Source organism: Aythya fuligula, chromosome 4, assembly GCF_009819795.1.
Source record: "Aythya fuligula isolate bAytFul2 chromosome 4, bAytFul2.pri, whole genome shotgun sequence".
Classification (NCBI taxonomy): domain Eukaryota; kingdom Metazoa; phylum Chordata; class Aves; order Anseriformes; family Anatidae; genus Aythya; species Aythya fuligula.
This window is the reverse complement of record NC_045562.1, coordinates 37,679,423-37,687,251: the sequence shown is the minus strand read 5'-3', so window position 1 is coordinate 37,687,251 and position 7,829 is coordinate 37,679,423.

Sequence of the window (7,829 nt, the reverse complement as noted above, 5' to 3'; positions counted from 1 at the left end):
TAAAAACAAAATATGTTCACTGACTCCATACACCCAGAAACCACTAATAGTATTTTTTTTTTCCTAATGTTGAAAAGAAGAGACAGTTCAACCTTCCAGCACATTTAAGAAATACCTAGTTTTGCAGTTACAGCAGTAAAGCTTTGAAGTTTCTACACACACTCAAGTGATTACAAGGAGGCTTGCTCCCACTTGCTATGCTGCTTTTGAGCCTCGAGAGGCTGTGTATGGTGGGTAGCCAAGTCAGGGCAGCCCCTGCAATGAAGGTTTCAGCATACAGCACGAAACTTCACCATAAAAAAAAAAAAAGGAAGAAAGGGTTCCCACATGACATAAGCCTTACATGTCGAGTGTCAGTGTTTCAGCGATGGGAAAACGCTGGGGGGAAGCAATAATATTCTTTTCCATCTGGTACAGCAGCTCCCCAGAGGCCACAATGGGAGCAGAGAGGGCTCCTCAGAAATGCGTGTCCGTGTGCTGGGGAGCCTCCCAAATTAGCTTGGTAATTTACTGTCACTTAATAACAGGAGCCGAGAAACTCAAACTGATATTGATGAAAAAGCCCGACCTCCAGCTGGAATGGGTGTTCTCAGAGTTGGCCGAACTTTCCAGCAGGTACAAAAGAGGCCCACAGCTGAACCTCGGGGACACAGAAAGGAGACCTTCAGCCTCCCATGAATTACACACCAGTGCGAGGCCCCCACAACAGCAGATCAGCTCTCCCTTGGAAGGATAAATCAAAGCTTTAATCGGGCCTGTCAGCAAAGCAGGTGTTTTGACTGCCTTTATGGTTCATTTTTATGCAAAAGGGTTGTGGGGATACAGAAATCACGGGGGATTGAAAATAAATGGCACTGACAGCACTGATCCCACCAGGCGAGGGGGCCAAACTCGGTCTGTCTTTTCATATTATGAAATATACCTAATGGCCGGCTCTTTAAACCCTGGTTACACAATGCACTGTCTGTGTGCCCAGGACTTTTTTTTCCTCCCTCTCCCCCCATGTCTTGTTTTTTTTCCTTCTTCTTCCATGTGATATGCCAGGGGCTCTTTTCTATTCTTTGGTGATGAACTGCCCCAGCAGCCATAGCAGGTTCAGAATGTTAAAGAGCCGCCGCTCGCCCGAGCTGACAAAAGGATCCTGTTTTAGAGGGCTTAAAGGACACCATAGGCACTATCCACAGCCCCACTTTAGGATAATGTCTTTTTCTTGGTCTTCATCTTTCAACAACAGCCACAAATAAAACATCATAAAAATGTGTCAATGCAAATTTTCTCACATGTCTTGGGTGGGGGGAGCATCACTAGGAAAAATGTTCACACTACTGTGCTATGGGGTCTGTGCTGCTCAGGCTCTTCAGTGCTTTGTGGGCTGCTACGTGGCACCCACAGCAACCCAGATTTATACTTTAACACTGAGATTTAGCCTCATTTAATTTCTAAATCTAAATGTTAATAGCAGGCATAATTTTTTTTTAAAAGTTATTTAAATAAAATGTTTGAACACACTGAAGTTGAATCATTGTAGCATCCTGTAATTTTTAAATTGTCATTGATGAATGTTCTATTATAACACACTTTAACAGAAAGAAAAAAATGAGTGCCTTTTTCTTTGATTCTACTATAACTCAATACTTTTTAGAGTATATTCTGTAACATAATTTGAAATATTACTGCAGAGCATTGCTAGTAACTTTCATTTATCATTTACAAGCCATAAAGCAGGCAATAAAAAAAAAAAAAAAAAAGGCAAGTGCTTCCCCTCTTGTAGTTTCACACAGAGTTATTCATGTCTAGTGCCTCACTGTTCACAAATGACAGTTTTTCACCAGCTTTGCTAAGGAATTTATTTTTTTCTCTTTCCATATAAACTAAAAAGTATATTTAAGAAAACAAAAATACTGGCACTTCCTTAGGACAGATTAGCTGAGGATAATTTTAAAATAAAAATTTATGGATTAGACATACAATAAAAAGAAATTCATAGAATCATTCAGGTTCGAAAAGACTAATCATCTAGTTCAACTTTCAACCTAATACTAAAATCCACCACTAAACCATGTTAATAAATTTTAAATCTACACATTTCTTGAAGACCTCCAGGAATAGTGACTCAGCCACTTCCCTGGGCAGCCTGTTCCAACATGATTAATTTATTACTCTAATGAACAAATTCATTACATTTGATTCTGGTCATTCATACTGCTGTATCTACACAGTAATCATTGCACCTTAGGAAAAAAAGAAATAAAATGTTACATTTAATGACTAATTTAATGACTAATAATTTAGTTGCTTAGGAAATGAGAAAATGAGACCAGGATCCACTTTTTCAAGGTATGGAGATGCCTTCACTCTTCATAAATGCTTATGCAACTTTATCATTAGACCCACTAAACTACTGCGTGAACTCCAATGGAAATTTAACTAATACATAAGTCACCACAATTTCACACATGCACAAAAGGTATTTGGGGGTTCTATGCAAGTAATTTAAACCTCCGAACACAAGATTTTTTTTAATCTTTACCTATACAATCATTCCATTTAAAATAGTAAAATTATTTACACTTATATAAGTATTTTCTAATTGAGGGCCTACTTGTGCATTACCACTGGCCACCTACGTTGCCTTTCTACCAAAGTTAATTTCAGTATAATTTCTCATGCCAATGAAGCTATTCCATGCCAATAAAAATTCCATACGTTTGCAGTATTGAGCCTTGAAACCCCAATTTTTTCAAATATTTCAGGGTCACAGTCTGCATAAGCTTTGAAAATGAACTGCTTCCAATAATTTGCTTGAAGAAAGATGATACAAGTCATTAATCACGGCAAATATAACTAGGTAATGCATACATTAGCTGAAAATTCGTTAACTTTTCCTCTCTGAAAGTTGCTATCCTCAATAATATTATGGATGTTTAGATCAGAAGACAGTTCTAACATTTTGAGGTCTAACCGTCTCTTCAGAAAACTCAATAAAATTTAACAGGAATTAAAAATTTAAATGTGACAATCCCCTGTTCTTGAGCACGTGTTTATCACTCTTGTTGCAAGACCACTAGTTGTTAGTCTAAGCATAATACAATAAATAATAATAAATAATACAATAGTTGTGTAATATTCATCTTCCACAGAGATGCAAGAATTTTTCAAATGAAGTGCATTACTAAGATCTGGTTTACAGGAAAACATACAAGCATCTGCACTATACCAGGTAGAGGTTTTTTGGTTTGTCTTGGTTTTACCATAAGAGAATGTTCAGATAACTAAGCCTCTATGCATTGTTCTGAACAAGGCACATATCACTCATGTGAGCAGAATCAAACCACCACCACCAAAAAACAAACAAACAAAAAACAAACAAACAAACAAAAAAACAGCTCATCCCAAACCACATTAAACCACAAAAGTAAACACTGTCAGATGGAGAGAGGTTGAAAAAAATTTACTTACCGAATAAAAAGGATTGATTTGGGTGATTGGATGGATGATTGGCTAAGGAGCCAGTAGACATCTAAGTTGTGTTTAAGGCTTTTTTTTTTTTAAATATATATGAGGTCATCTTCAAGCTTGTTAAATATCTAGATATAAGACTAGCTTTTCCTTTTAAATCTAAAATTAAAAGGAAGTTTAGCAACAATAGTTTAAAATGGACTTGGTGAAGGCAGATTAATTATAGTTTAAGTTCATCTAGTGTCATTCACTTGATCCTTTCACATGCTGATGAATATGCAAAGGGTACCAGAGACTTTGCAGATGTTGGTTGGTTATGCCTAGACTGTAGTTTGAACAGGGAATAAATTTGCAGCAGTACATTATACTGTTACAGAAAACGTCTGTTATTGGCACCCTCAGATGGTTAGAACTGCAACTGGTTAGAACTGCAACTCTTCTTCCCATCCAACAGCCATGATTTCTACCCTGCTCAAATAAAAGTTATAAGAAACTACAACTGAATCATCACTACCAGAATCATTTCCTGAAGTTCTTTTCTATATTTCTGAAGATTACTCGTCCAAGTACAGCCTTCATCCAAATGATTTACAAGTTTGGCATTAGCATTGCAATACAAGATAATAATGTAGACTTATTACCTATGTTACTATTACCAATGTCAGTGAACCACTATTTACTTTGTGCATAGCATGCCAGTACCGATTCGAATTTAAGTTCCTCAATACAACATGTGTAATGCTCTGAAGGAAAACCTTATTTTAAAGGTTAGTTTGAAAAACTCTTCCTGTCTTCATTGGTAGTATTTAAATCTTGTCAGTACATATGGCGCTTGTGAAATAGCATCATCCTGTAATTTATAAGACATAACTGTTTTTGGTAACTCAAGAACTTTAAGCTAGCACTATTAAGATTACACAGGATAAAAGAACAATCGTATTCAGTAACTAAATTAGTAATGATTAATTATTTTCACATTAAGTTTATTTTATTTATATCCACACTTTCCTAAAGAATGTTGGCTTTTAATTTAAAAAATATTGAAACAGAATATAGATCAAGTATTTGCATAGTCTTTCATAAAATATGCCTCTCAAAACTGATAACAATTATTCCTCTTAATATATAATTATGCAGAACTTATTGCCAAAAAATATAATCATGTCTGAAAGCTTAAAGATATTTTAATACGAAAAGTATGTAGATAAGATAGTCAACACAGTAAGTATACTTGAAAAAAAAATATATATATGGAAGTATAATTTAGATTATAGTGTAATAAAGCATTATATGATCTATTTAATTACAAAATGAAAGCATATTTTATTTGCCAGAAAAATGAAGTATTTCAGGGATACATATTAAGTATCAGTAAAAAAAAAAAAAAAATCCTTTAGTTATATCACTTGAATTTCATTATTTGTTTAGAAAGATGACAATAATATATATGTGTAAATTTATAGTTTTTAAACCAAAAAAAAAAAAAAGTGTCAAAATGTAAAGCTAAACTTCTTATTTGCTACATGTAAAAGAAAATGTAGGAAAGTTCCAAGGATTTTTGTAAATCAAAGAAGTTTTGAAATTTTTTCATTGGAAAAAAAAAGTTGTGCATGTCACTGAATTTTATTATGGTTTTTTTTTTTTTGTTTCTGAACACACACTAATTGACAAAAATGTACATGCAGGTCACAATATTTCTCTTACCTTTTATTCTCAGCTCTGTCAGAATATATTCTCAGTAAGAGAGACTGATCTGGAGTGTCAATACCTATGAAAATATACATAAAAATTACACGATTCATATTTGATATAGTGTTTGCCAGTTTCTACTAATACTGCATTTACTTAAAATATTATACAATTTATATGACTGCAAATATTAGTGTTTCTAGCAGTACAACACCATTATTGCCTGAGTCATATCCATATCTTTCTCAACCACATAGTACATCTTAACTGGTTGGTGTGGGTTTTTTTTGTTTGTTAATCTATTTCTATGTAATAAACAAGTTGGCAAGCCTTTGGGGACAAAAATCAACAGATATTTAAACCTTTCATGATTTGGCAGTACATAATTAAATTGGTATTCAATGACTCACAATTGAATGCTTGTGAAGCATTTAACTAGAATGAAACCACAATACCTATTTGGTTGAGTTTCTAAGTTAACAGTTTACATGAATTTCAATTCATGATTTACAAGCTAAAAAAATGTCTCTTTATTTACCATTGTAAATGAAAATATAAACTAGGAACAACATCTATAAAAACTGGTAGCTGATAAATGCTAATTTTTAATGGCCTTTCACATGTGATCATTAGTCCCACCCCCCATTTTCCCAAGACATTGTCTCTCCTCATTATGAGGGTCCTAAAGCAGCCCCAAGTGGAACTGGAGTAAAAACAAGAAACACACAACACTAATTTTATTTTTCAGACTATTCTGATCTGAGTATTAAAATATCTATTTCCATTAGGCAGTCATACTACTTTTAACGACAATTGTATTCTATGGATATCTAGTTTTGCTAGTTTGTTTTTCACCCCCAGGAGGTAGTACAATCTTATTTATCTGATCTAGTAGGAGTCTTGTGTGTCTGAGCTTGCTCAGGAAGCAGCCCTTAATTTTTTGGGAGCCACTGGAAGCCTCATAGCCCTGCACAGCTCGCAGACACCAGATGGATTTATTCTTTCCCCTCTGCGGGTCACTGCTCAAGGGAAAGGCTAATGGTAGCTACACTCGTCCCATGGTTAAGAAGGTGACCAGGAACTTTCCTGGACTTCTCCAAAAGGTGTTTTGTCACTGTTGTTTTTGAAACAAATTACTTATCACTGGTCTTCCCCTTCTGCTGAAAGAGCAACAAGGTAATTGGGGATCTTCTGCAGGTCCATACACTAAAGCACTGACAGAGTATAAAACTTTTAGTAATGCACTGTCCACTAGGCTCTCCTTTCATTCAAAAAGTACCTGAGATCAAAGGCAAGCCTTCCCAAAACCAGAGTAATAATCAGTTAGGCCAGACACTGTCGCTGCTATAAATCTGCTCAGCCATAACTTGAAAGGACACATCTGTTCTGACACCACAAAGATCAGACCCACTATACCTCATAAACTGATTACTCCCAGATCTGGCCAATATTGTATGGTAACAATTGCAAAAACATTTGCTGTCCAGAGTCTCAGAAAAGGGTAGAAAATCTTTGCAATAAAATTAGATCCCACTAGATTTTGGTATACCCCACCATGTCACCATTCAAGATGCAAGAACAGTTATTTCACCAAAACAAACAAACAAACAAAACTTTCATTAATCATTAAAACTCATAACTTGGACACTTTGGACCTTTCACATGCTAAGATAAGTAATTTGTTTATATATATGTATATATATATATATATATATATATATATAATAGATAAAACTCCAGACATAAAACACCATTTTAAAATGGGGAGTCCTCAGCAATCAGTAGGGAGGGATTGTAACTAAAAATGTGCTGAACAGTTCTAAAAACCTAAACAAAGCGAAGACCTTGTCAGGTGCCTTCAGAATAATCTGCCATCATATTTAAAATATACAAAAATAAATAAATAAATAAATAAAATCGAACCCAGACAAAATAATTGAATAAAATTCCACTGAAAAGCAAAACAAAACAAAACAAAACAAAACAAAACAAAAACAAAGATCACACTTAGATTCTTTTTTGGCAGCTGTAGTTATGCCTGTGGCTGGGTGATTGAAAAAGGCTCACAAAATTACTCAGTCTTGAATTGCTGCCTCACGTGACCTGGCTTTGGTAGTAGTGGTTACAGGAATTTAACTTCAAAAACAGAACAAAAAAGCACCCAGAGCTGAACAGGAAACAAAGAGACACACAGACCGACCTCATTCAGTTAAAATTCAGTTATTTTTAGCTGGAAGCAGTTTAAGGCCAACCAACAAGATTTTTATTTTATTTTTTTTACAGTGAAACTTTGATATTACTTTTAGAACTTTCTGTCTTCTGGGTCAAAAGAGAGCTTGAATACCATTATTCTTCTTATTTGCAAAATTTCCAAGTTGCTGTCAAGTATCCTCTTTGGCACATCACCTCCTATCCACCAAAAACAAACTTCTACCATGGAAGCCCGAGAGAAGGCAGGCAGAGGGAAGGCACTTGGTGTATGGACACAGAGAGAACAGATCTGACAGCTAACCAGATTACCCTTGCAGAGTCTGTTCACTTCCAATGCCAATAAATTGAACACACCAAGGTCACAAAGGTTTTCCCTCCTCCATGAGCAGCCCCTGAATTTTCCCTCTTCATCACCATTTCATGTCCACTAAGCTCCCCCTGGCCAGAAGTGCCAGGGTGTGGTTCCCACC